The 26,471-nt window shown below is 40.7% G+C and overlaps 1 long non-coding RNA gene across 2 annotated transcripts in view; it reads left to right on the plus strand.

The window, feature by feature from the left end:
- Window positions 1-479: 479 nt before the first annotated feature.
- LOC125310694 overlaps window positions 480-26,471 on the plus strand; it is a 28,322-nt gene continuing 2,330 nt past the window's right edge. Inside the window, exon 1 of one of the 2 annotated variants that reach the window (XR_007196337.1) lies at window positions 480-570. This is a non-coding gene — a long non-coding RNA (uncharacterized LOC125310694). Of the gene's footprint in view, window positions 571-24,192; window positions 24,281-26,471 lie in introns of those variants that run through there. The other variant, XR_007196338.1, reaches the window with a different exon arrangement.

Genomic DNA, 26,471 nt, shown 5'->3' on the forward strand with positions numbered 1-26,471 from the left:
TGTTCATATGTTACATCTGTGTGTAGTATACAACAGGGAGAAGTCCATATTATTGTACATAACTATGCCTTAGGCCTGTGTACCAGCAGGAAGGTCATACAGGCCGATGTTTAGGAACATCCGAGGAACATCGGTGATAACATGGACCGAGGGAGACAGCATGTCTGCCTATTCGGGCTAGTATCTCCATCTGGCCAGGGCCGGGTTTTGTACACTGGTTGGCACCTGCCACGTTGGCATGATTGACGTTTGTATGTTTTAGTATAACAGGCTTTGTCTTAGGTTTTGACAGGGAGACGGATCGAGGAAGCAACCCAAGGAGCATCTTCTGTCGGAAGGCTCAGCAGCCGCTTCTAATAACAACCACAACTGTTAGACTCTGCACAGTTTTACTGTTTGAGACTTAGCCTGTGTTCTGTTATTCATTGTTGTACCATCTACAATAAATCATCATCTAATCGCCGATCCTGATCCCGCCGTCAAGCTTTATTGACCATCTTCAATACAGACATTAGAACTAAAACACAACGCAACAACCAGAGAATCCAACAACAGTATCTAAGGCTGCAGGTAAGTCTAGTAGAATTAATACTGATGACTGAGCAGACTCCTGATTTGAGGTGCTGCTGTTTACGGATTTGAGTCCGGGCGTGTGCAGGGCTGAACCACGCAGGTTAAACACAACATAGGTTACATTAGCTACTCTCAATGCTTCAGTCACAGACAGCGCAATTTCAGTAGAATGACCACTCTTGAAACCAGACTGCATACGGTCCAGCAGGTTGTTCTGATACAGGAAGTCATAGACTTGCTTGAAGAACACTTCCTCCAAAGCCAACAAGAAAGGAAGAAGGGAGACAGGTCTGTAGTTCATCAATTATATGAAGTGTACTTCTTTTAGCAAAAACATAACCCTTGCCTGTTTAAAAGAAGAAGGAACTATTTCAGAACTGAGGGAAGTATTAAACACATGCATGACTGCTGGCAGAACAGCAGGTGTGATAGGCTGCAGAAGAATAGATGGGACAGGATCCAAAGGGCATGTTGTTGGATGACTTCACTGAAGCAGTAGAGAAACCTGTTCTTCATCAAGAGGAGAAAAAAAGTCCAACAATTCACAGGGCAAAGCTCTCCTAATGGGCTCATCAAACTGAACACTTATCCTGTGTGTGCACAGTCAAATGTGACCGATTGACAATTATTCTCTCTAAAAAATATTGTTAAGTGTCAGTGTATAAAATTGAGTCCAGGCACATACTTATTGATCAGATGGACTGTATATGTGCTTCTGTACATTAAAACACACACACAAACACACCCTCACTCCCCCTCTTTGCTTCTATGTCAGCCTCTATTGCAGGGGTCTCAAACTCAAATGAGCTGGGGGCCAATTCTGCCAACGTCATCTGATTGGAGGGCCGGCTATTTCTGAAAATGCAATGTTCTTTTTTTCAAATACCACACAAAACTGCAAACAGAAAGTGCAAGTGTTTTTATCTAGTTTTAGACACCTGTGCTAGCAACCTTAGCTTATAAATAAAATAATGATAAAATAAATATTAATACAAATTATAAAATAAATGAAAACATAAAACAGGTGTGTGTGTTTCACACCAAATAAAAATATTTCCTCTCATAACTTTTTTTAAACCTGGCAAACTAGGCATCAGGGTTAAGAAAGCAACACCATTGATTTTTTATATCAAAATTTCAAAAAGGCCATGGCTTGAAAGTGGTCAGAGATGAAGTCCTACTGTAAATGTAAAAAATTTTGAGTAAAACAAAAGTTTATGAAGGGGTAAATTTACCCATGTAATTTGTCACTGGATGGCAGCACCTCAAATTATGCACCTTTCAGTAAATACTGGATGAACATATTTAAGCAGGTTTACTTTCCTTTTTTCATATTACCCACATAACAAATTAACAGGAAAACATGTATACCAACAACTAATATGTTGTGGTTTAGTAATAGATTACTACAATATAGGCCTACAATAAAGTATTCTGGTCAAACAGTTCCTATCGCGGGTAATCTGCAGTACCCAGAAGTTCGCATCATATTGCGGTTGACTTTGTAGTTCTTTAGAGCCCTATTTCTACTAGCCCTGCTGTCTGTACCACATCCATTACGGACACTATCATCACGATTACCACTGCAACCTCCAAGCTATGTTGGGCAGAGGGTCGAAACAAGCATGGTATGCTTAGTGGACATCGTTGTATACACGCACCTCCATTCACAGACGCACCGTGACTATCACTGTCATAGACGATCGATCATAATCTCCAAAAGGATATTCTCCTTCAGAATTAGAATAGGTGAATAACATAGCTTACCTAAGACTTCATCGCACGTGAACCAACATTTGGTGTAGGCCTATTTCTGCTTAATTTCTGCTTCAATTTCTGCAACACTATGGCCTGCATCGCTTCCGCGTCATTTCATATGTGTCATATTATTTAGTATTTCCTGAAAACTTTGCGCAGCGATTTTGGGTTTGAATCAAGCTATGGATGTCTTGCACATAGTGGAGCAGAGTAGGCCTATAAATGAAATTTGTCACCGTACCTGGATCTATCGTCTATTTTAATCAGTATCGTTGTTTGTCGCAATTAATAGCCTCAAGGGCCGGATTACATTATTATTTTGTCATACGTCGCGTGCCGGAATTGGGCAGGACGCGGGCCGGATTTGGCCCGCGGGCCGGGTGTTTGAGACCCCTGCTCTATTGGAACCTTTCCCCAATAGAATCTTCCCCTTTCTGACTTGCATGAGCTCAGGTCAGTGAGGCCTGCAAGCCATAAATAGCAAATGGAAGTTTAAAACTGGTCAATAGAACACAAGTTGATACAAAGGTCTATCACAACATTAGATGATAATATGTGTGTTACTATGGATTTATAACAAGTTATAATGCAGCGGTCATTTTTGACCGGGAACACAAAACTAGTAAACATAAAATGAATACAACAGGAGGGTTAAGCAACTTTCAGTGAAAATGTTGCAAAGTCATCTGCTGACAGTGAAGTAGCTGATGGCAATGGTGGAGGTTTGAGAAGAGACTTGAAAGTTGAAAAAGTTTTCTACTGTCAGTTGCGCTCTCAATCTTGCTCTGATAGAATGTCTTTTTTGTAAGTGTAACAGTGAATGAAAAAGATGATAGCAAAGACTGGTAGTTACTAAGATCATTTCCATCTCTGGATTTATGTCATTTTCTCTCAGCAGCTGTAAGTATTACTATTATTAATATAGTCATATAATATAGTAACATTTTTTTTTTTATGTATTTCATAGAAAAGAACAGTTTTTTGCTAAAATGACACTGTTTTGACCAGAAATGTCCCCATAGCATAGCAAAAAGTGTGTAAAAATGTGCCATTTCATCTATTCCAAAGGGGGTTCTGACCAGGAATCCATGGAGAAAACTTTGACCAAAACATAGGCCTAATCTTTCCAGTAGATGACCTGTCTATATACCTGGGGCCAGCTCTGGTTCTTCCAAAGTGGCGCTGTTTGTGGGGGGTTGGACATCTGGTACGCCCTCCAAATGAGCCTGGGACAGTTGGTCAAGGCTAAAGTTAACACCATCTTGGTCACTGTGATGCTAAGCACTAGTCCTGGTGTGGACTATGGCTACCATCAACGGGTCTCCAACTGCAGGGTTACCGAGGCCTGGCTCCCTCCCGATACCCCCATGAGGCTGTGGAGCAGCCAGTGCTAGTGGGCTGGATGGATCTTGACCTGTGGGAACAGGTTTAAGCTCGGAGCAATGCATGGTCTTAAGGGGGCCCGGCCCTCTTCCCCATACGGCCTGATCTTATAGTGTGTGCCAATTCCATCAAGACACTCCACAATTTTCTACTTGGTAAACACCCATGTATCCTGGATTTTGTGGCGACTGTGAAAATGGTTCTTGCAAAAGAGTTTACATGTATACTGTAGATAGATAGATAGATAGATAGATACTTTATTGACCCCCAGGCAGACATCACACACATACTGTACACTTACAGCATAAAAAGTATGATACAAAAATAACAAATCCACTGAACAATATAGACAGTAGAATATATTAAATCAAAGATGGATAAGGATGTGTAAGCATGAGGCGCTTGCAGTAATAGTGCAGGGACTGACCCTGTGATTCAGTATGCATGGTAAGATGACCTATTCGAGTGTGTGCAAGGATAAAGTCTAGAGACCAGCATTAAATAAATATGGAAATATATGAGAATAATGTAGACATGGTAATATAAAAACTATAGCAGTGCAAGGATAGGTTTGAAGTAATATGGTTACAGCCATTGGTCAAGTAGTAAGCAAGGCCACAGTCCAGACTGTGGGTGGGAGATGACTGCTGAATGTGACAAAAAAGTGTCATGGGCTTGAAATCGCATAAAATCCCTGACTGCACCTTTACTGAATCGAATGGGCACCTGTCACATGCAAATCTCCACAGGTAACAAGAGGTGAGGTGCGGGTGCAGCCAAGCACTGCCTCAGGGGCTGGGTGGGGCTCGCTCACAGCGGCAGGACCGCACTTGAGTAAGATGACTCGTTAGTTGTGACATGACATGATTATGTATGAACAGTGAAGGTAACGAACTCTTAAAAATGTGAAAAACGTGAACTTGAAGAAGTGAAAATTGAACAATATGACCTATGAAAATTGAACAACTTGAAGCTACATCTATCATGTGTGAACATGCTTAACAAAATATGGAAATATGGTAACAAAACACAATATGGGAACTAAACGTGCATTACGAATATAATCAGTGGGAGCCCTGTGCTTGTTTCCCTGCAACAAGAAGGTTGGGGGTGATGGAAGACAGTGACACCCTCAGTGTGTTTGAAATGTCCAGTCGATTGCGCAATTTGGTCTTAGTTGCAGTCATTGCCGAAAACCCACCCTCGCATAGATACGTGGTGGGAAATGGTAGCAACGTTTTCAGCGCTTTTACGGCTATCTCAGGATATTCTGCTTTGGTTTTCATCCAAAAACCCGCCAGAGAGGTTTCTTCATAGCCTACACACTCTTAAGACCACCGTCATTTGCAATTTCGATCAACTGCTCTTCCTCCTGCGCTGACAAGTTAGGACTATTCGGGATATTGACAAATGGCTTGCGGACCCACTCATTGGTTTGCCGTGGATCTTTGAATGGGAAGTAACGCTCAAACTCATTTGAAAGCGCAACAAGGTGATCGCGCACCAGCTGCAAGAGAAAGGGCCCTGCCTCAGTCTCTCCCAAAACCCCCACTACTGTTTGGAACATATCAAATACACCCCGATCCACTCGTCGTACCCACAAATCGAGCTTGGCTTTAAATGCAGCGACTTTATCTGCCAGTTTAAAGACAGTCGTCATTCTCCCCTGCAGTGACAGGTTGAGGTCATTAAGCAACCCGAATATGTCACACAGGTAAGCGAGTTTTGACACCCAGCCCTCATCACTAAAATATGCAGCTAACGGTAACTTTTTTTTCTGTAAGAAATCTCTGCAGCGGCTCTCGCAACTCAAACACTCTGGCCAGTGACCTGCAACCAACCAACTTGGATAGCGTACCACGGTGACCCATTCACCCTCTCTAACAACTGTGCCTCAATATCCTCTGACATATCATCAATTCGCCTATGGACAGTGCTTGCAGAAAGCGGTACCTGAGCTATCTTTTTAGCTGCAGCCTCCCCAAGGAGTTCATTGCACATGCCTTTACCAGCAGGCAGAATTAACTCTTCTCCAATAGTAAAGGGCTTCTTAGATTTAGCAATCCGACTAGCAAGGGGGCTTTTAGCGCAGCCACGTTCACCGATGTGGTTGCTTTACGCACTAGTTTTTTGTCCTTCTTGCTCGCGTTTCTTACGCTCAAAGAACTCAAGGGGTTTGTCTTTAAGTGTAGGATGCTTGGACTCTAGATGTCGAATTAGCTTTGATGGTTTCATTGCTTCGTTTGACAACTTATCGCCAAATATCACACATAAAGGACTTGGTGCATGCGAGTCACCGGTCTCTGCGAAACCATATTTTAAATATGACTCGTCATATTTCGTATTGAATGACCCCTTCTTTTTCTTTGAGGTATCTGGCTCACCATCGTCAGTGGGTATTATTGCGAATGTGACATTATTGCGAATTAAATTGAGTTTATTTAGTTTGCATGCATTTTTTTTTAAACTCTTGTCGTAGGCTAGGGACCGCTGGGACCGCTAGGGACCGCTGGTTTAAACGATACTCTCTAGAGGTTATTGCAGGTAGCAGAGACCCACTGTTGAGCAAAGCTGCGCGTCTGCCCTCTCCGGTGCATATAACCTATTACTCCTATTTTTATATATCCCCCTTGGAAGTTGATCAGGCTCCCGCAGGGAATTTATTATGATGTTATTAGTTTTTAGAAGTCATTTTGATGCGCCCAGGTCTCAGACAGTTGGCTTACGCGCAGGGATGTTTGGCCCTAGAGGTTATATAGGCTACTTCTTGCTTAGGTTTTTAAAGAATGGACTTTATTACCGTCCTGCAGTATAAAGTCCAACCCAAGCCTTAGAAAAGACAGATAGAGAACCACCCTCCTGTTTAGAAATTGTATAAGACCCAAAAAGAGACTGATTGGAGAGTTGGATGGCAAAGTTCAATGAACTCTTTACTTTTCAGCACTTTAGAGCTGTTAACAAAATGCGGCGCGATATCCAATTGTGAGTTACAATGTTGTAGTAGACGAACTGGGTAGGCTACATCCAGGAATGAAACAAACAATGAGAAAATAGAAATGAAGAAAAAACAATGAAAATAGTAAATCCACAAATGGAGAAAAGGGTCGGCCGACGTTGTCATTCAGCAGTCACTCGCAGTCGGAACAGCAGGTGCGATATCTGCAACAGGTGCGGCGGACTTTCGGTCCACTGCTCAATCCGGCACACATTACATGCTGACATTACATTCGGTAGGCCTACTGGCGGTTTACAGATAGCAGTTACACAAACAGTTTACATTTGACAGCAATCATGACACTTTGACATTACATTTAACAATGTACACTTTTACAGTCATCAGGAGAGATCAGTTGCAATTTAACAGGTTACAAACGAATGTATTGCATTGACTCGTTATCGCACAATGTAATCTGCATACAATCATTTAAAACAGTTTAGGCACTTTACATATTTCACAGTGTTTTAAGACATACAGTTCCTTGCATACATAATTCCCTAAGCATTACAAAGTTATTAAAGTAATACTCGCGTTGATTTCATTCATCACACATTCATGCAATCTCACACTTCAACCTCGTTCTCATGTTGATTCAAACATCTCACGGTTTATTACGAGGTCACCGTATGCAGTTATAAATCCATATCCATTCTTTATTCCTATTCAATTATAATCAAGTATTTCTGAGTCCAGAGCAATCTGGCCAAGTAATCCAGCACATTGTTCAACATCTGTTACATCCACTTCCTCACTTTCAGGTGCACTTAATTCAAGAGTAGGCTTATACAGCTCTGGAAAAAATGAAGAGACCACTGCACATTTTTCTGATGTCACCCTACAGTTGGTGAGTGACATTCGAATGAGTTGACGGTATTTAAATTGTGGTGGTGTCTTAATTAAGTGTGCTTGCTGAAAGCAGCACACTTATTGTTCTTCTTAAGTTTTCTTATTCCTGTAAGCTCGATTTTTGGCCAGCTCCTGCTCCCAGACCTTTTGAGATATTGCCACCGATCCAACTCTGGAACGTCCGGCCGAAACCGGTGTAGTGTGGAAATTGAAAATGACGTCACTGACCCATGTCATTCTTCCGCCATTATTGGATTGAATAGAAAGCGAAACTAAAGTTTCACAGGTCACAAATTTGGTCCGAACTTCACGAAACTTGACGTACATGATCCTTGGACCAAGCCTCACAAAAGTTACAGAAAGGATTTTTGATTTTCGGAAGCCTTTGCCCGTCACAGCCAAACAAAATTTTTAAATTTTTAAAAATAGCCGCAAAACAGGAAGTTAGGTATTATCGCAGGAACACAGTCACGTATTGAAACCAAACTTTGTACATGAACTCGGGACTCCAATGTGAGGATGCACAAGATCTGTAAAAAAATTAATTACATTAAATATTAAGCCAATTGACCAACACATTTCCCTATGGTTTTACACTTGCAAGCCTAGTTGAACTGTGTCACCATTAATCCCATAAAGGTCTAATATACACAGTATCATCTCAGCCTTATCACGCTCCTCAATTTGAATGGTGTTCAAATCTAATTTGCTTAATTGTCATGATATGACAGTATTATTCTAAATTTTACAAGTACAAAAGTGAATGGGTCGAGTATAATTCTAATTTTTACATGTACAAAAGTATGCAAATTAATATATTGACGTAAGATTATGTATAATTCTGTTGTTTTGTGGTGTTTAAAGACTTGCAATGCATTCTGGGTAGGCAGCAGTAGTGAAAAAAGATGTTTACCTGTTGGCACTGTTGTATGTAATTCACAGAGGACCAACGTGAGAAGGTACATTGTTTTATTTCTCGAGTAATGAGTTTGCATCGTGGATGTTCATGACCGCAATATCAGTAGCCTACGATGGGAATACATTTTGTGAAGGTGTGCATTGATGAACAATGTAAGTTAGCCATGAACCTGTTAATTACGTAGGCCTACCAGTTGTACTTCAATGAAGAGTTTAATGTTCCTGCCAAAGAGGTAAGCTTAAGGGATTGAATGTTAGCAGAGGCGTACGTTTAGCCTACTTTGTTTTTAGCCTTGGAAGCTATGTCTGACAACGAACCTTTGTCCTTAGTTTCCACTATGTATTTGATACCCAGTATGATTGTCAGTATAGCGGTGAATATTGATATCATTGTTTATTTAGTATGTTTCTATGCATATTAATGTCATTAGAAGTCTCCTGGTGTTAGTGGGCATTGGACTTGGGAGAAGGATGTCCCCCCACTTGGAGCATTGTTTTGACCATTTGAATAGGCGTTTATTAATAGTCTATAATAGGCGTTGTTACCAGTCATAACAAGTGCATGCATCATGCAAATGTCTTCAATTAGGCCTCTTTGTCATAAAATTTGTTACAAGATTGACCGTCATGCTGTAGCAGTCCACCATGCATTAGAAAATTATGCAGCTTATCGTTTCACGTTACCCGTGGCTAGAATAGATTGTATCCGAAGCTAGCAAGCATCTTCATGGCCCACTGTAGCAATTCCTTCAGTTGTGTTTTGCTGAAAGCAGGAGGCTAGTCCAGTGGTCAAAATCACACGAAAAGATAAGGATGTGCAAGTAATACGAGTGATTTTTATCCTCATGTGATACATTTTAGGGATTAAATATCTAAAATTGTATTAGGCCTATTTGTAATGGAAATGACTGACACATAGTTGGCTATAAACCAATATAAGTGATAGGCTATTTCACCATGATCAATGACCAACGGTTAACCTGAGCACAAAACAACTTTAAGAAAAACTTAGATTGGTGCGCTACTTTCTTCCAAACAAAAACTTTTCAAAGACAGCAATAAACTGGCACTTGCCTGCCTAATGTATTTCTTTCTTTTATTTTTGTTTGTTTTGTTTTATTGACTCTGCACTCTGCTTTTTAATCATAAGCAATGCCATTGATATGACGCCCCCTCAAATTGAACTACACTGCCCACAGCATATTGAACGTGTAACCTGCTATTCTTATTGCCATGATTTACGTGTGGTAGCCTAATGAATGAAGCCATGCCACATGTTATGCGTCAATGAGATTAGACTAGTGTACATAGGTTACATACATGTAGGTTATGGTTTGTTTGTTCATTGTATGATACAACAACATGAAAAGCTACAGGGCCGATATTTATGAACTTTGGTTGTAGTACAGTGTAGTTTGGGTGAAGACATTACATTTTTAAGCTAATCCAAATCATTGAATGGATTTGTGAATACATTTTCATGTTCACGAATGCTGGTAACATTTTGGCCTTATGGCCTCAGCCAAGGGTCCCTTTAGCTGAAAAAGGTTGAAGGCCTCTGTACTCTATTATGGTAAAGAAATGTGAGCTTCACACAAGTATTAATGCTAGTAAGGTGCATTGTTATATAATTTATAATGGGCAATTAATGGAAATATTATTTCTTGTTTATTCTCATTTCAAACCACACACATCCTATTGTGGCTATTATAGATGCATTTATGAGTATCCAGCTACATTGATGAGTTAAGTGAAACATATTCACTTATGGGTCCTTTGAGCTGAAAAAGGTTGAAGGCCCCTGTACTTTATGGTAAATCAAAACCAGCCGCCACACAATAATGTTCTATGTTGTACTATTTAAATAATTTAAAAATAATTCAATCACTTTCATTCGACTAGGTTACTCATGCATGCTCTATTAATTTTATTGACTCTGACACTAAATGTCCCGATGTAAATGGAACATTTTTCCAAGATTCAGAACTGTTTGTCTCAAGGGGAAGTATGAACGTTAAATTTAACTGTGTAAAAATTGCAAGGGTTCCCTAACAAACGCCTTAAAGTGACAGGCACTCAATTAGACCACCCCACCACCACCACCACCCCCGTTGTCCAAGTCAGCCACCGCCACAAATTGAATCCAATTCAGTGGGAAACACTGAACATTCACACCCAACTTCAGTCATAGCTCATATTTTTAAAAATAAATCAGTGAAACAGTATACTGAAAAACAAGTAGCATTTTAATGCCTCTGTCATGTTTCATATTTGGTAAATAAACCACAGGGAAACGTTAACTGCTGCCATTGGTCAATTCCTCTGTAGCCTGACAAAACTTATCAGAAGGACTTTTTGAAATTTAAAAGCGTTCACCAGTCACAGCCGTTACAGCCAAACGAAATCCGTAGCCGCAAAACAGAAAGTAGGTCATATCTCAGGAATGCTTTCACATATTGATACCAAACTTGGTGCATATACTCGGGACCCCATCCTGAGTCCGCACAATAAATGTGGCGTATTTTGACCACTAGGAGGCGTTATAATCACACGAAGTAGGCTCATATCTCAGCAACACTTTCACATATAGAAACCAAACTTGGTACATGGACTTGGGAACCCATCCTGAGGACACACAGTAAATTTGGTGACATTCGACCACTAGGTGGGCTAGAGTTACAGGAACTTAGCTCATATCTAAGCAACACTTTCATTTCTCAAAACAAAACTTGTTACAGGGACTCGGGACTCCATTTTGAGGCCACACATATAATTTGGTGCCCTTTGACCTAGGGGTCGCTGCAACTAGCAAAAATGTGTTTTGGCATTTCGGATGTATGTTAATGCACGTAACCTTTGACCTGTATGCCCGATTTTGAAAAATTAGCCACTGTTAGAATTCTTTGATCATGCCAGGTTCAACGTAGCATATTCCACTGTCTGCTCACGTTAGTGACTGCACCAGAGCAAGCACACTTTCGCAGTTCCTCGGAAATGCAGTCTAGTTTTGAATATGACCGTCAACTCCTTCGAATGTCACTCAGCAACCGTGGGATGACATCAGAAAAATGCGCAGTGGTCTCTTAATTTTTTCACTTACTGTATATATTGTTAATGAAAGTAACTTTCTTAAGTATAATTTTTAAATGTTAGTTTTATGTTTGTCTTATTTGCTTTTAATTACTTGTTCTTTTCAATATAGTTAATGGGCCACATGGGGCAGGAGGGCCCAGTCGACACTCAGCCAACACTCAGCCGACACTCAGCCAACACTCAGCCGACACTCAGCCAACACTCAGCCGACACTCAGCCAACACTCAGCCGACACTCAGCCAACACTCAGCTGACACTCAGCCAACACTCAGTCAGATCAGTTTTATAGTGTGTGGGCCTGTACAGGCCTAGGGAACCAGCCAGAGAAACAATAATAATAATTTTACTGTTTGTGGGCCACACCTGGGCCAGAGCAAATTGTTGTTGTCTGTTTTCAGTGAGTGGGCCATTCTTGGGCCGGGACAAAGCCAGAAGTGGGCCAAGGGGGTGGCCCAGAGGTGGCCAAACATATTTTGCTAAGTGGGAGTTGACGCTGTCTTTCTCACAGGATGTGGCTCATGAAATACCTGACTGACCCACGTTACCATCATGGTTTGTTGAAGAAGCCCTATGCAGGTCTGGTTATTCCTTCGCTGTTTCTGGGTTTTCGCCGGATTTGGGCTCACATTTTTCACGACACAGCTCCCCCTGCAGCTTCGGTAGCAAGTGACTGCTACGCTAAACCCACACTAGCTAGCGAGCTAGCCATCAAGAAACCAAGCTAAACACATACAGGGCTCACAATAAAACGGTCGAGCAAACACATTGATCAAGAGACTATCAAACCACATTACAAAAACGAAGTTCACCCAAGGGTAGGCTACTTACAATTTCAACAGCAACAAAGCCAAGTTGGCGTCCGTTTTGCAGTCTTCTTTGAAACTACAATCCGACTACATTTTTGAGGCGCGATTGGATACTTCCGCTGAGTCACATCCGGATTTCCTCGGACCGGGAACAGAAAGTTGCATATTCGTTTTTTCCGCGGAAAAGCGATAGGGGGAGACGAAGCACCCATGACGAAACCAGAAAGTGTTGTAGAACCATCAGAATGACTCTCAACCTGCATAATTAAGGTCATTTTTGCTAAAGTTGTTGCATAGTGCTTCTTTAAGTAATCAGAGCCATCTGTTTGCTTTGTACTGTTCTTTGGACGATGTGGTTCATGTTGTAAATTATCTTTAGCTTCTTGCTAATTTTCTCATTGGAAAGACTTATCATTTGTGTTTATGTTAATATACAGTGCTTACAAGGTTCCAAAGAAATCCCTTTTTGGTAGCACTTTCTAGTATGAACCTCACTGTAAAAGATGATACAGTAGAAATGCATGAAATAAATGAGGCAACTTATTCCACGTGAAAATATTAGGGAAAAATATAACTCTATTATTTTTAAGAATATAGACTTTAACAAATCATGGAAATTTACTTAAATTATTCATGTATACAAACAATTGTGTAAAATATCTCACATATTCAAAATAAATCAAGGAAATGTCCCTGATTTTTTCTGGTTAATTTCGCATGATAAAATTATATGGGAGAGTCGGGAGGGTCCTTCACAAAAGGCATTGGAACACATACAATTTGTTGTGACTACTTTCTTTGAATGTTGAGTGATTTATTCAACTTGGTCAAAGATTCAAAATGGGAAAGAGTATTTTCATCGAGATGAAAGACTTCTCCATACACACACTCCTACAACTTGTGTGCCCATTCTACACATGAATCATACTTTCCACAAGAGAGCTTAGAGTAAAATATGGCAATTATTGGTGGTTTACATGCACATGTTGCCACTTGTGCATATGAACCACCAATATTCACATGCACACACAGAAACACACACACACCCGCACACACACACACACACATGCACAAAACAGCCAAAATGTCAGGGACAGGGTAGGGAAGGGAGTGCAATTTTGGGGTCCAAGCAGTGAAGGGGGCATCAATTTAAGAGACTGTTGACGAATAAGGCCCATCGAATCAGTATGTAGGTTTACAGCTTCAGTTCCTCATAGGCCTAACACATATTTGACATGTCTCTATTTTCTGTCCCTACAAATACATTTTAGCAGTAGCAGTACCTCTAAATCAGTGTTTCTCAAACTTTTTCAGACGAAGGACCACTTCACCAATAAAAAAGAAACGCACGGACCACCTAGCTAAAAAAAAAAAAAAGATTAGACCTACTTCAACAGTATATAAGCCTACACAATACTCACTGAACCACCTTGCTTATTGACTTTGCACTTTGCTTATTGTGTCAGAGGATTCATATAATTTAAACTGCCATATCTTACATAGACAGTGTTGCAGAACTGTTTGGATTTACATAAGTTGGTTCAATATTGCAAACAACTCATCTATATTATATTTTACCACGTCTGCTCGCGGACCACTTGGGATAGCTTGCGGACCACACTTTGAGAAACACTGCTCTAAACCGTGGTGGTTGTCGCTTGTATGACGCCCTGGGCAACCACCTGCCTCAGCACCTAATTTTGACCAGTGTTGGGCAAGTTACAAAATCGTAATGTATTATGTATTATTACTGTCATTTCAAAGTAATTCGTTGCTGTCTCTGAATTGTAAGGCATTACACTACTATTGTATTACTTTTAAGTTACTTTTACCAAAATATTTATAAATATGGATTTGGTATTCTAAATGCAGTTTATTATGCTCAATGCATTTCTAATGGAGGGTGATGTGGTATAGCATGATGACTGAGCTAGGCAGTGATGGCTCATGATACAATACAAGGAACAATCATAGCCAGAATTTTGTTAAAAGCAGACAAAAGGTCTAAGTCTGGTCAATTGTGAGAGAAAGGCTGTAACTTTAGGCTTAGGCCTACTCATTAAAATCAACAGAGAGCCCACTACCTGTATATTGTAACCCAAAACTTAAAGACATGTCAAGATAGGCTACACAGTGCCGCTGCTGGCCATTGTGGTGCCCTAACTGGTGAAATACAGTATTAACCTAAGTACGTCATCATATGGCCAACTATAAAGATGTAATCTGCTTGATCCCAGGGATGGGTAGTATTTCTGAAACATGTAATATGTATTTCAAATACAAAATAGTATTTTGTCATTTGTTTTTTATTGGGTTGAAGGAAATGGCTCTGTATTTTGTATCAAAATACTTTATTGGTGTGTATTTTTGTATTTAAAAAAAAAATGTAGATACTACACACAGGTGTAATGAATAATTGGTAATTAGGCAACAATGGTTTATGTTTATCGCAATCAGCTAATGTGAGAAAAGCTGTGTTCAACGACACTCACAGCAAGTCCGAAGCGCTAACCAGTAGGCCATGGCTGCCCAATTGAAAGCTCTGTCAGTCGTTTTTGATAAGCATCAGCTAGATGACTAAATGTAAATGTAAATTCTTGAATTATTCTTAATTCTGATCACACTACATGAACTTGCATACGGTATACTATTTGGCATGACGGGCCAAATTGTATTGTTTTTTACTATATAGTTTTAATAGGCTCATTGTTTGGGATAAAAAAGCTTTTTTTTTTTTTTGCAGTGCTTCCATACTTCCTTGAAAAGAGTATTTTGAGTATTTTCTAAATACAAAAATACAGTATTTTATTTTGATACATCAAAAATGAGGGTAGGCCTATTAGGTATTTTATTTTGAAATACATTCTGATGTATTTTTGCCCATCCCTGCCTGTTCCCAGCATTAGCACAACACTTTGCGATGGTTAGCTTGTCACCTGTGATATGCTAGGCCTAAGTGACTGACCTATATGGGTGCGTTTGGAGATGCCTGATGAAATCAGACAGACGTTGTTGAATAGGCATAATTTATCCTGGTGCCACACACCTTGCATGTAGCTGTTCGCTTTTTCCTCTGTGTATTTCCTCTGTGCACGAAGTTATTGTAACCGAAGTAATGATAAAAGGCACAACTCCGGGAGGACTTCTTTTCGCCATGGTCAATGCATTTTCTACCTGTGAGTGTGCGCACATGCGTTACGTTGCACATTATGGCAAAGGGGCCATGCCGCTCGTTATACGTTTTCCAAAGTATACTGTATGTATAGCAATAAAATAAAATAGAAATACATGAATACATTTATATTAAAAAAAGCAATAATTGCATACAGCTTGTTCAGGAGTCTCGAAGCTCGAGTCCGAGTCAAGTCTGAAGTCATTGTTTTTGCGACCTCATTGTTTTAGGCTATGTGAAAAATAGTTTTCGGAAGTGCAAGGATATGTGGATTCAATTCATCATGTTTGCTATGTCATTAGATAAAATAAATGTTCAAAAAACGAACAAGTCAAAGAAAAACTTTATGGGATGAGATCATAGAAGAAATATCTGGTGTCTCGCAATGTTCATTTCTATGGAAATGCACCTAGTTTATCTTTCATTTCCATGCATTGTGCAGGCTACATTCACAAATACACTGCAAGATTGGCAGCCCAGTGACTTCTATTCTGTGCTATAGCCTATACGACTGTCCGTGCGGCACACCCATATTCAACATGACTCCTAACTTTGGTTGAAAGATTACAGAAGCTAGGTTTAGCTGTGACAATATCCTGGGTAATCCTAACAGCTAATTTTATTTTACACAGTAAAATCCGAATTTGAAAGCCTGGTCACCAGTTGCCAGTTTGTATGGCTAATTTGCCTACTTAGACTCTGCATAATGAAAAAGCTTTGTCCCCTTTCTTCTTCTTGGGTGGCATAGCTGATCTACAAACCACAAAAAGGGGCAAACATGTACATGCTGAAGGGCAAAGGGAATATCAAAATGTTTTACTTTGGCTTTTTATGGGGTACGTATTGGCAGACAGCCCTGGTAACTTACCGTTGTCGTTGACACACTTACTCGCTTGACTGCCAGATCAAAGTAGCCTGTGCATTGGCCCACTCCATGCAGATAACCCTTTCCCCTCCCCCTCGGTTTTTCAGCCAATCAAATGACGTTTCTTGTACTGTCGTGCTGGCTGTCGGAATGATCAGCAGCACAAGTAAGTTCGCTAAAATATTGGTGGGGACAATTTTGTCATCTTAAAATTTTGATTAGGACTAGTCCTTAGCGTCCCACCCTAACTCTACGCCCATGCCAGACTCCAAACGCATAGATTAGCCATTAACAAACAATATTAGGATTTGACAAAGGTTTTAGAAATGTCAGAGCTAGGTTTAGTTGTACATAGAGACAACTTCACCACAATCATGAAAGAGCCACAGGGTTAATACCACACATGCTGATATATAGATATAGGATTTGAAGTTTTTTTCTTTTAGAAGCAGTGAGTGTACTTCATGTGGGACATGTACAGTTAGTGAATGTAACAACAGTCAGCACAGCTAACACTTCACTTGCAGCTGCTGCCACATCATTCCTCTCACTGCTGCATCTAATTGCTTAGATAAATAAGCCTCCGGTCTGTGCTGACCCCCATGCTGTTGACATAACACCCCAGACATGTACCCTGCTTTTTCACACACCAATAAATCATAGTCAACAAGTCAAGTAAGTCATAGTAGGCAAGAGCTGAAGCTGAGGCTAATGCCTATTTCAAATATGTAAAGGTCTTATCATAATTGTCAGTCCAAGTCACATTGTCAGTCAAGTTTTTTACATGTATGTGTATGCTGTGCCTCTCTGTTTAATTTAGAATCCAAGCACGGCAGTAGCCAATCATTCCTAGGAAGCAAAACTTTTGCTGCTTTGTCTTGGGTCTGGGACAAGCAGTTATTGCTGAGATGCGAGATGCATCTAGGGCCCGACAGCCAGGAGTGAGTATATGACCCAAGTACTTCACTCTCTCTTGACAGAGTTGCAACTTTTGTTTGGAGACTTTCTGTCTCACACTGGCCAGGAATGTTAATTTAGCCACAGTGTCAATATGGCACACCTCACTCGACGGACTTGTTAGTAAAACATTATCGACATAGGTGATAATAGGCTTGATAACAGCAGAATGAATTTTCAGAGGCAAGATACCAGAGCTTTGTTTGAAACGGCCCCTGACTCTGTGTATCTTTGTGGCAAATGTGGCAAAATACCTTATCCTTTGAAAATAAACGCAAATCAAAACTAAAATATGGATCCGCTCTAATTGTAACTTATGCATTTTTATATCAATTACAGAGACAAACACGTTGCATTCAGAGTCAAACTTGAGTCACAACCACCTCCTGTTGTGCAGATAAGGAAAGCTGCTCAAAGATCTGTCTCTGCACAGGGGTGACTTTAACATAAACACAAAAAATGATGTATTTTGTGATGATAATACATAACCCAAGGTGTGTTGGACATGCGTCCAATCTTTGGCATTTACCACACCTCAACTAAATAAAAATCAACATGGGGATAATAATATTGAGTTTGCAAACAAATATGTCAGACCAGGTGACAGGTCTACTACATCTGCAGAGTAGCTTTACTTGTAATTACGCCAGCTATTTCATCTTAACTGTATGTCCTAATTGGTACCAAGTATTTTGGATCCGGGGTCTCATGAAAAGATTTCATCACAAAATGCAAGCACTCTGGAGTTTCCTTATCTTCCTGGACTGAGACTGGAGATGTTAATACTATACTAAGCTGTTTGCTAATGGTCCCTTTAAACCAACCCCATTATGTTTGAGTGAAATTATAAGATATCATTTACACAATAAGTCACAGTCCAGTAAATTTTCGGAGCAAACACTGCTGAGGAGGAATGCTGTTTTACTACATGTTCCTTACATTTAACTACCCATGGGTAAGGAACTCTCTCAAATATGAACTGATCTAATACTCCTGTACCATGCACTTTTCATTGTCATAAACTTACACTATCCTTCTTTTCTTTCAATCTATCTGCTCCTGTATCGTTCAAAAAGAAGAATATCCCCATTAACAGATGGGGATGAAGAGTCATATAGAGTCACCACACTGCCACCTGTGGTTGTATAGAGTAACCTGTGGTAGCTCTATACCAAACATATTGATGTCAATGGTGCATTTTGCCCATGTTCAGGGTGGAAAGTGAAAAAGAAAGATTTGCATAAGACAAGTCAAATTGTTTTTTTTTTTTAAAGAAAATATCATGGAGAATAAAGAAAAAAATATTTTAAAAAATCTTTGTATATTCCCACAAGGTGTTTAGGTGCTCTGAAAATGAGAACCAAAATGATTTTTTAGACTTCTAAGGTCTGCTGTTCAGACCCTGAAGGAATTTATTTTCTGTTCATTGTTTTTTGTGAGAGTGTTTCTACGTATCTCAGTAAGGAAAATAAATCAAGAGCCTATGTAAAGTACAAATATGTCTTCTGAAGGCTTAAACAGAGCCCAGCCAAAAACTCCAATTAAATTTGTATCAACTTTGAGGGACAGCTATGACCATGCAGGATTATCCAGACCAAACGTGACGATTTTGCTACATATTATTCCTATTTATGTACAAGCATGCAAAATTTGAGCCTCTTACATGGTTTAGTTCTTGCGCTGTGGGCTTGTGAACTTTGACAAAAAAAAGAGGCTGGACAAAATCGACACCCCCCTCCCCCTGTAAAACTGGCTGTATCTTGGAAAGTATTGATCTTACATAAGAGTAATTTTACAGTGTGTCTCCTGGGTAACATAGGTACACCTGGTAATTTTTTCAGAATTTTTTGAGACCTAAGTGCGTGGGCCCTGGTTGAATTGACGTGGAATGACCCTGCTCCTCATATCAGTGTCTCCTTGATGTTTTTATTTCCAATTACCTTACGCCTAAAATCAGAGCAAAACAAACAAATGTGATGACAATCTTATCAGATACCCAATGTTCTCAGGCCTATTTTACCAATGCACATAACCAAAATTACTACCTACGCATAGGCAGTAAGGTCACTACCACTATCACTGGCAGGAAATAGTGCACTCTTCCGCCTCAGCCTTAGGCAGGAAAACCCTCTACCTCCATCCCAGGTAGGAAAACCCTCTACCTCTATTATAGGTAGGAAAACCCTCCGCCTCACCCTTAGGCAGGAAAACCCTCTACCTCCATCACAGGTAGGAAAACCCTCTACCTCCATCACAGGCAGGAAAACCCTCTACCTCCATCACAGGTAGGAAAACCGTGTACACAACCACTACCCCTCTCATGGGTAGGCCTTCCCTATTTTACCAGCTTAAAAAGTGTAAAATCAGGGACTCACCACCACGTTGTCTGTGACCACCAAATCCAGTAATTACCGTATACGAGACACAGGAGGATTCCCTCTGGCCAGGCTGGGTGCCGCAGAGCAGTGTTTGTTGCCAATGAAGGCCTTCTCCCAAGATCACAAAGAGATCTCCCTCCAGTCGACATGGTTGGGTTCCTGCGCCTTTGGTCCTCCTCACTGTGCCTCATAGATAGGTAATCCCATCGTCGTCGCCATTAATGTGGTCAAAATTAATCCAAGACAACTGGTGTGAGACTGCAGCTTTATTCACGACCCCGGATACATGTTACCCACATGAAATGTCAAAGTAACAAGCCCACACATCTGTGGGTGAAGCCAACTCTTATACCCTTAACACACACCCACAGAAATCACAAGTTGTCACCCACCAGTGATCACCTAACCATCTGTTTTTTTAACAGAGATAAGAAATGTTTACCACCCCTCATCCTGAGGGTCACCCCTAGTTCGGTGACAGAGGGGTTATCTTAGCTTTCCTAAGTCAAAACATTCCAACATAGGGGTTTCAGATGGCACAAGGATCAGAGTAAGAGGATGGTAATTAGATTTCACTACATGTATGTAAGGTATACTAAACATTTAGTGAGAGACATATAAAAATTATCCCACAGCATGCGTTACGTTGCACTTTATAATGGCAAAGGGGCCATGCCCATGCTGCTCATTATACATTTCCCAAAGTAGGCATGAAAAAATGGAAATACATAAATAAATTTAGATTAAAAAAAGCAATAATTGCAGATAGAGACACGGCTTGTTCAGGAGTCTCGAAGCTCGAGTCCGAGTCAAGACTTTTGAGTGGAGTCGCAAGTCAAGTCTGAAGTCACTGTTTTTGCGACCTAAGTCCAAGTCCCTATCTTTTTTTACATTTCTATCCCTTTATTCTCTTTAATTCAAGTTCATAGCACGAAGCTGACATGCACTAGAAGAGCATTTATGCTTTATCAAGAATCAAATAAATTAGCGTGGCACCGCTCTAGATGTGTCATTAAATTAATTGTGCTATTTTGTGAGGTATAGAGAGATCTTTCGTTGTCACACACAAAGTGCACTTAACTGTTGTTCTTCATATCCTAGTTGTCTCTGACAAATTGAAAATAATGAGTGTGGGTTTATGTCCATCGACATCTTTTTTTTTTTTTTCTCCTCTGTTGTTCTCGCAATGTTGTTTGCGAATATGTATCAAAACATAACACCACTTAATTTCAGGTTAAAATGCATTGTAATGCGCTTTACTGAAGTTTGTACCGAGTAAAATATTACCCTTTTTTTTTGTAATGCCTTGCATTACCGCGTTACAGCAAAAAGCAATATATTACTAGCCTAGAAATCTAGACGCACCCTAGTGGCGGCAAATTAATTTGCTCAGCCTGTACGTCTAGTATCAAACTATAGGAATTTCTATTGGCTGACGCCGTGGACGTCATCCAATGACAGCGCTCTCTTTTGTTAGAGAGTCTTAAGGCGGGCTTAACAAGATGATGACAGTCCTACGACGGTGAACAACAAGGAAGGTGACTATGGCGAACGAAGAGCGGTTGTTTGAATCGGCGTTGGCGTCAACTTTGGAGGAGTTGGACTTGTGCTTGAGCAAGACAATGCACTTAAGTCATTCCTTTCGAAGAAGGAAGTATTTTTTGCCGACGTTTTGCCGACCGGATACGGATATGGTCGTAGCGCTGGCCTATTGCATGCCTAGGCAGTTTGAAAGACAATTCTCTGCCCGCCCCCTGGATTAAGCAAGGTGAATGGGTCGATTCCCGACTATACATGTACATTTCAATAATATAGGATGGCCCGCCAGGCTAATATATTACAGTAATTACATTACTTTTGTAACTCCTTACTCCCAACACTGATTATGACCGCCGCCAGCGTAGCTTGGCCCCCCAAAACCCAGAAAATGCAGTTTTTCCTAAATAACTACCTGAACCGTGGCACTGAGGATGATGAAATGTGTACGGTATGTTGGTCTCAAGGGCCCGCATCAACCAGGCCCATAACCACTCATTTGTAACCCCAAAAAAAAAGAAAACGAAAATGCAATATTATACTGTTTTAATCAGCCCTATCTTCAGTTGAGATGTTCTGAACTGCACCAAATTTCATGTGTATGATACAAGCATACACAAAAGTAGCAAGAGTAGGCGATGGAGTAGGAGATGGAGACAAATTGAAAAACATGATTTGTTTTCGTGGAGAGGATGTACAGGACTGAGCGGCAGTCCTATTTTGTACATCTAGTCATAGAAAGAGTCTGTAGACAGCCTTGCTGACAAACTACCTTCAAATGTGTGAAATAAATACTATTGTGTGCTTTCATGCATAGGCACTGGGATGAGTTTCAAAGTAGACGGGCAGGATGATGATGTAGTAGCCTGGGGTGCATTTCCTGTACAACTACGGAGGTTAGCTTTTTACTAACATGGTACCATTCATCATTCAGTAAGAATATAATAAGAGTTGAAAGGTAGTAATAATAATAATACGTTTTATTTATATAGCACCTTTCTCAGACTCAAGGTCACTTTACAAAGTCAGCACAAACAGAGCAAGACAACACAAAAACAAACAGACAGTAAAAAAAAGGGCATTTGCGATGAGTCAAGTGGTGGCGGAAGGTGAAAAGTGTTTCTGAAACAGAAAGGTCTTGAGGTGAGCTCTGAAGAGAGGAAAGGGGGGACAGTCACGGAGGGATTGAGGGAGGGAATTCCAGAGCTTAGGGGCCATGGCGCTGAAGGAGCTGCTACCCAGGGTAGAGTTCCAGAGCTTAGGGGCCATGGTGCTGAAAGAGCTGCTACCCAGGGTAGAGTTCCAGAGCTTAGGGGCCATGGTGCTGAAAGAGCTGTGTGTGTGTGTGTGTAGGGAGGGATTGAGGGAGGGAATTCCAGAGCTTAGGGGCCATGGTGCTGAAAGACCTGCCACCCAGGGTAGAGTCTGGTGCGGGGGACAGAGAGGAGGTTTTGATTAGAGGATCTGAGGGATCGGGGAGGAGTGTAAGAGATCAGAAGGTCACAGAGGTAAGGAGGAGCAAGGTCATGGAGGGCTTTGAAAGTGAGTAGTAGAATTTTGAATTTGATTCGGGACAGAACCGGTAATCAGTGAAGCTGAGAGAGAATAGGGGTGATGTGCGCAGATCTCTTGGTATGAGTGAGTAGTCTGGCTGCAGAGTTCTGAATATATTGTAGTCTTTGAAGTGTTTTAGTGGGGAGGCCAATGAACAGGAAGTTGCAGTAGTCTAGGCGGGATGTAATGAAGGAGTGAACCAGGGTCTGTGCATCGGTGGTAGAAAGGAAGGGGTGAAGGCGGGCAATGTTCCAGAGGTGAAAGAATGCAGTTTTAGTGAGGAGGGATTTAATGTGATGTGGGGGTCGCAACTGAGTGAGGAGGGATTTAATGTGATGTGGGGGTCGGAACTGAGTGAGGAGGGATTTAATGTGGGGGTCGCAACTGAGTGAGGAGTCAAGCCGTATGCCAAGGTTTCTGACAACAGGAGCAGATTTGACAAGTGTACCATCAATGTTCAGACTGAGCAAGTGTCAACTGTAGTAAAACATTTAAAAGTGCTAGTAACACATTAAATGCTTTTTGGGGGAAATATCTGGTGTGTGGACATAGGGCATCCTTGGCCATTGATGGATAGCGTGGATTAACACAGTCATGTACAGCAGGCCAGGTTTGCAAATCAGACCATCAGACATGCAGAAATGAACATTGTAAGAGATAAGTGAGCACTACACAATTCACAGTGGCAGACAACATACTGTAAGCTAACTGGATAATTAGCTAGAAGGAGCGTTTTCTAGATGTAAATGTTTTTGCCAGTAGGTTGCGTCATGTCAACCCAACACCTTAACAAAGACTTGGTAGGTTAGTAATGCAGGCTTGAGAGATCAGGGGCCTATTGCACAAAAGCAGAATTAAGACATCCGAGATAAGTTACTGAGCTGCACTCAATGAATCCAAAACAAGAGCGTACAGGCTTAATTGGTTGCACAACGAGCAAGCCAGGATGAGCAGACATGGATTCATCAAGCCAGGTGAAACCTATCCTGGATAATTGCGCGCTCACGGCTCCCTCAAATAGACCCCGCCACCGATCACAGATCATCTGTTTAGGAGAATATTGCAACTAGTGCCGCGACCACCACGCACAAAATGGTTAGGCACTCCCGTGACGTCACATTGTCGCTTGACAGGTCGGGAATGGCGAGTATGTAAAAGTTCATTAAAAAGTCAACTGAAGCGCTTAATAGCAACACATTTATTTGATTTGGGTCCTTTGCAGAACAGTATTCTAAAGCCTTCTGTTGAGTTGTTTATTAGTCTTGTCTCAGAAAGATCATGTAAAATCAGCAGCAGCATTGAGAAATGTTATGTAGACCTACATTCTGATGTTTTGTTTTTTATTGTAGCTTGTCATGATGAGATTCATCTGGATGCTATGTGTGTGTAAAACATGGAAAAACAAGTCGACATAAAACAGGAAGCCAGTCTGAAGAGGCAAAGGTATGCTTCTGAGCACATGATGCGAATTATGTTATTTGAATAAGCTGCTTAGTCATCTGTTCTTTGCTCACAATAAATGTAATAGTTAAAAAATAGTTTAAAAATGTTTTTATCTTCACGTTGTGAGTTGACTTGCTGTGTAGCATTCTGTTAGAGGTGGACAAAGTACACAATTCCTTTACATAAGTAAATGTATAGATACTGTGTTGCCCCCTGCAGGTAACCCCCAGAACCTAGTCAACGTTAGACGCTTCTCAGACGTAACCCTAGGCCTAGGCAGTTAGGACCCACGATACCCCCAAGAGGTTATTGCAGGTAGCAGGGACCTACTGTCGAGCGAAGTTGCACGTCTTCCCTCAGTGGCGCAGATAACCTATTACTCCTATTTTATATAAATATCCCCCTTGGAAGTTGATCCGTAGAGGATTTATTGGGATGCTATAAAATAAGGAGCAGCTACGCCTAGGTCTCGGACAGTTGGCTAACGTGCAAAGATGTTTGACCCTAGAGATTATCTAGAGACACAGGTTATAGGCTACTTCTTGCTCAGGTTTTATAAGGATCGAGATTTTATTACCGTCCTGCAGTACTAAAGTCCAACTAACCCAAGTCTTAGACAGAGCCGATGAATAACCACAGAAGAGTCAAGTTATCTTCCCCTCCTGCTGGAATTCGTAGAAAAACCAAGAAAAGACACAAATACTGCTTGAAGAATTGGATGCCAAGGTTAAATGAGTTCTTTACTTTTCAGCACTTTGGTGATGTTACAAAATCTTGGCGTAATATCCACTTGCAGGTTACAATGTTGTAGAAAATGGAAAAAGAGTAAATCCACAAAATAGGAAAATAGTAAATCCACAAATGGAGAAGAGATTACAATAAAAATGGTAAATCCACAAATGGAGAAAAAGGGAATATAAGGAAAAAAGTAAGTCCTCAAAAAGGGGAAAAATCAGCTGATTGTCTTCTGCAGTCACTCTCTGTCGGAGAAGCAGGTCTGATATCTGCAACAGGTTCCACGGAGTTTCGGTCCGCGACTCAGCCTGGCACGACGTCCAACACTTCTCAACGAATTTCGGAAGATGAATTCTAACAACCGCACGCGACATCATAAAGCAAAAACCCAACGAGTTGAAGGAAGGAAAAAAAGAAGAAGCCGCCCCAATCATTTGGTTCGACCCCTATTTATACTAGGTAGACTTGACCTCCCCCACACATTCCTAAGGCAAATCAATCCTACTTTCCCACGACAGTTTAGAACCTTCTAGAAGTTCCCACGATAGCTGGGAATATCCTCAAATACATTCTAGAAGTCACTGATCTTAACCAACAATTTAAAATGACACACATTACTTCTCCGGGTTACATTTCGGAGATGCAACATTACATTCAGTAATTATGGTTTAGATAGTTTCAGAAGTTACACAAACAGTTTACATTCAACGATAATTATAGCAATGTGACACATTACATTTAACAACGTACACTTACAGTCATCAAGAGAGTTTGGTTACATTCTTACAGGTTACAAACACTTATGGCATTACAATGCAATCTGAATACATTCATTTAAACAGTTTTGAGACATACAATTCTCTGAGTACATAATTCCCTAAACTTTACAATGTCAGGCTACTAAAGTACTTGTATTGATACATTTCATTCATCGCACTTTATTATTTATTATGAGGTCATTGTTTGCAGTTATAGTTCATTTTCCATTCTTTAATTCACATTCAATACTCATCAAGTATTTCTGAGGTCAGGGCAATCTGGTTTAGTAATCCAGCACATTGTTCATCATCTGTTACAACACATTCATCCACTTCTACTTCCACTTTCAGGTGAACTTAATTCAAGAGTAGGTTGCAAGGTCATTGGTTTAACATTACGATTCAATTCCTGGTTAGTTTCTTTCCTAATTTGCCTAATCATATTTTCTAGGTCAGACAGATTACCTTGATAGCTAACGCTGAATCTAGCCTTTCTGCCTTTTCGCCTTGTAAGACGTATTGGTTTTGTGCTACCGCTCTGTGGTCCATATGGATGGTGTTCAGGCAACACGTCAATACACCTTAGATATTACTCCAATACAAGTGAATGTTTCAATCAAAGATTAGTACTTCAGGCACTCAGTTTACTCTTTGATTGAAGCTGCCTTAAAGAAGAATTCCGGTGTGATATTGACCTA

Source organism: Alosa alosa, chromosome 17 (assembly GCF_017589495.1).
Source record: "Alosa alosa isolate M-15738 ecotype Scorff River chromosome 17, AALO_Geno_1.1, whole genome shotgun sequence".
NCBI lineage: Eukaryota > Metazoa > Chordata > Actinopteri > Clupeiformes > Clupeidae > Alosa > Alosa alosa.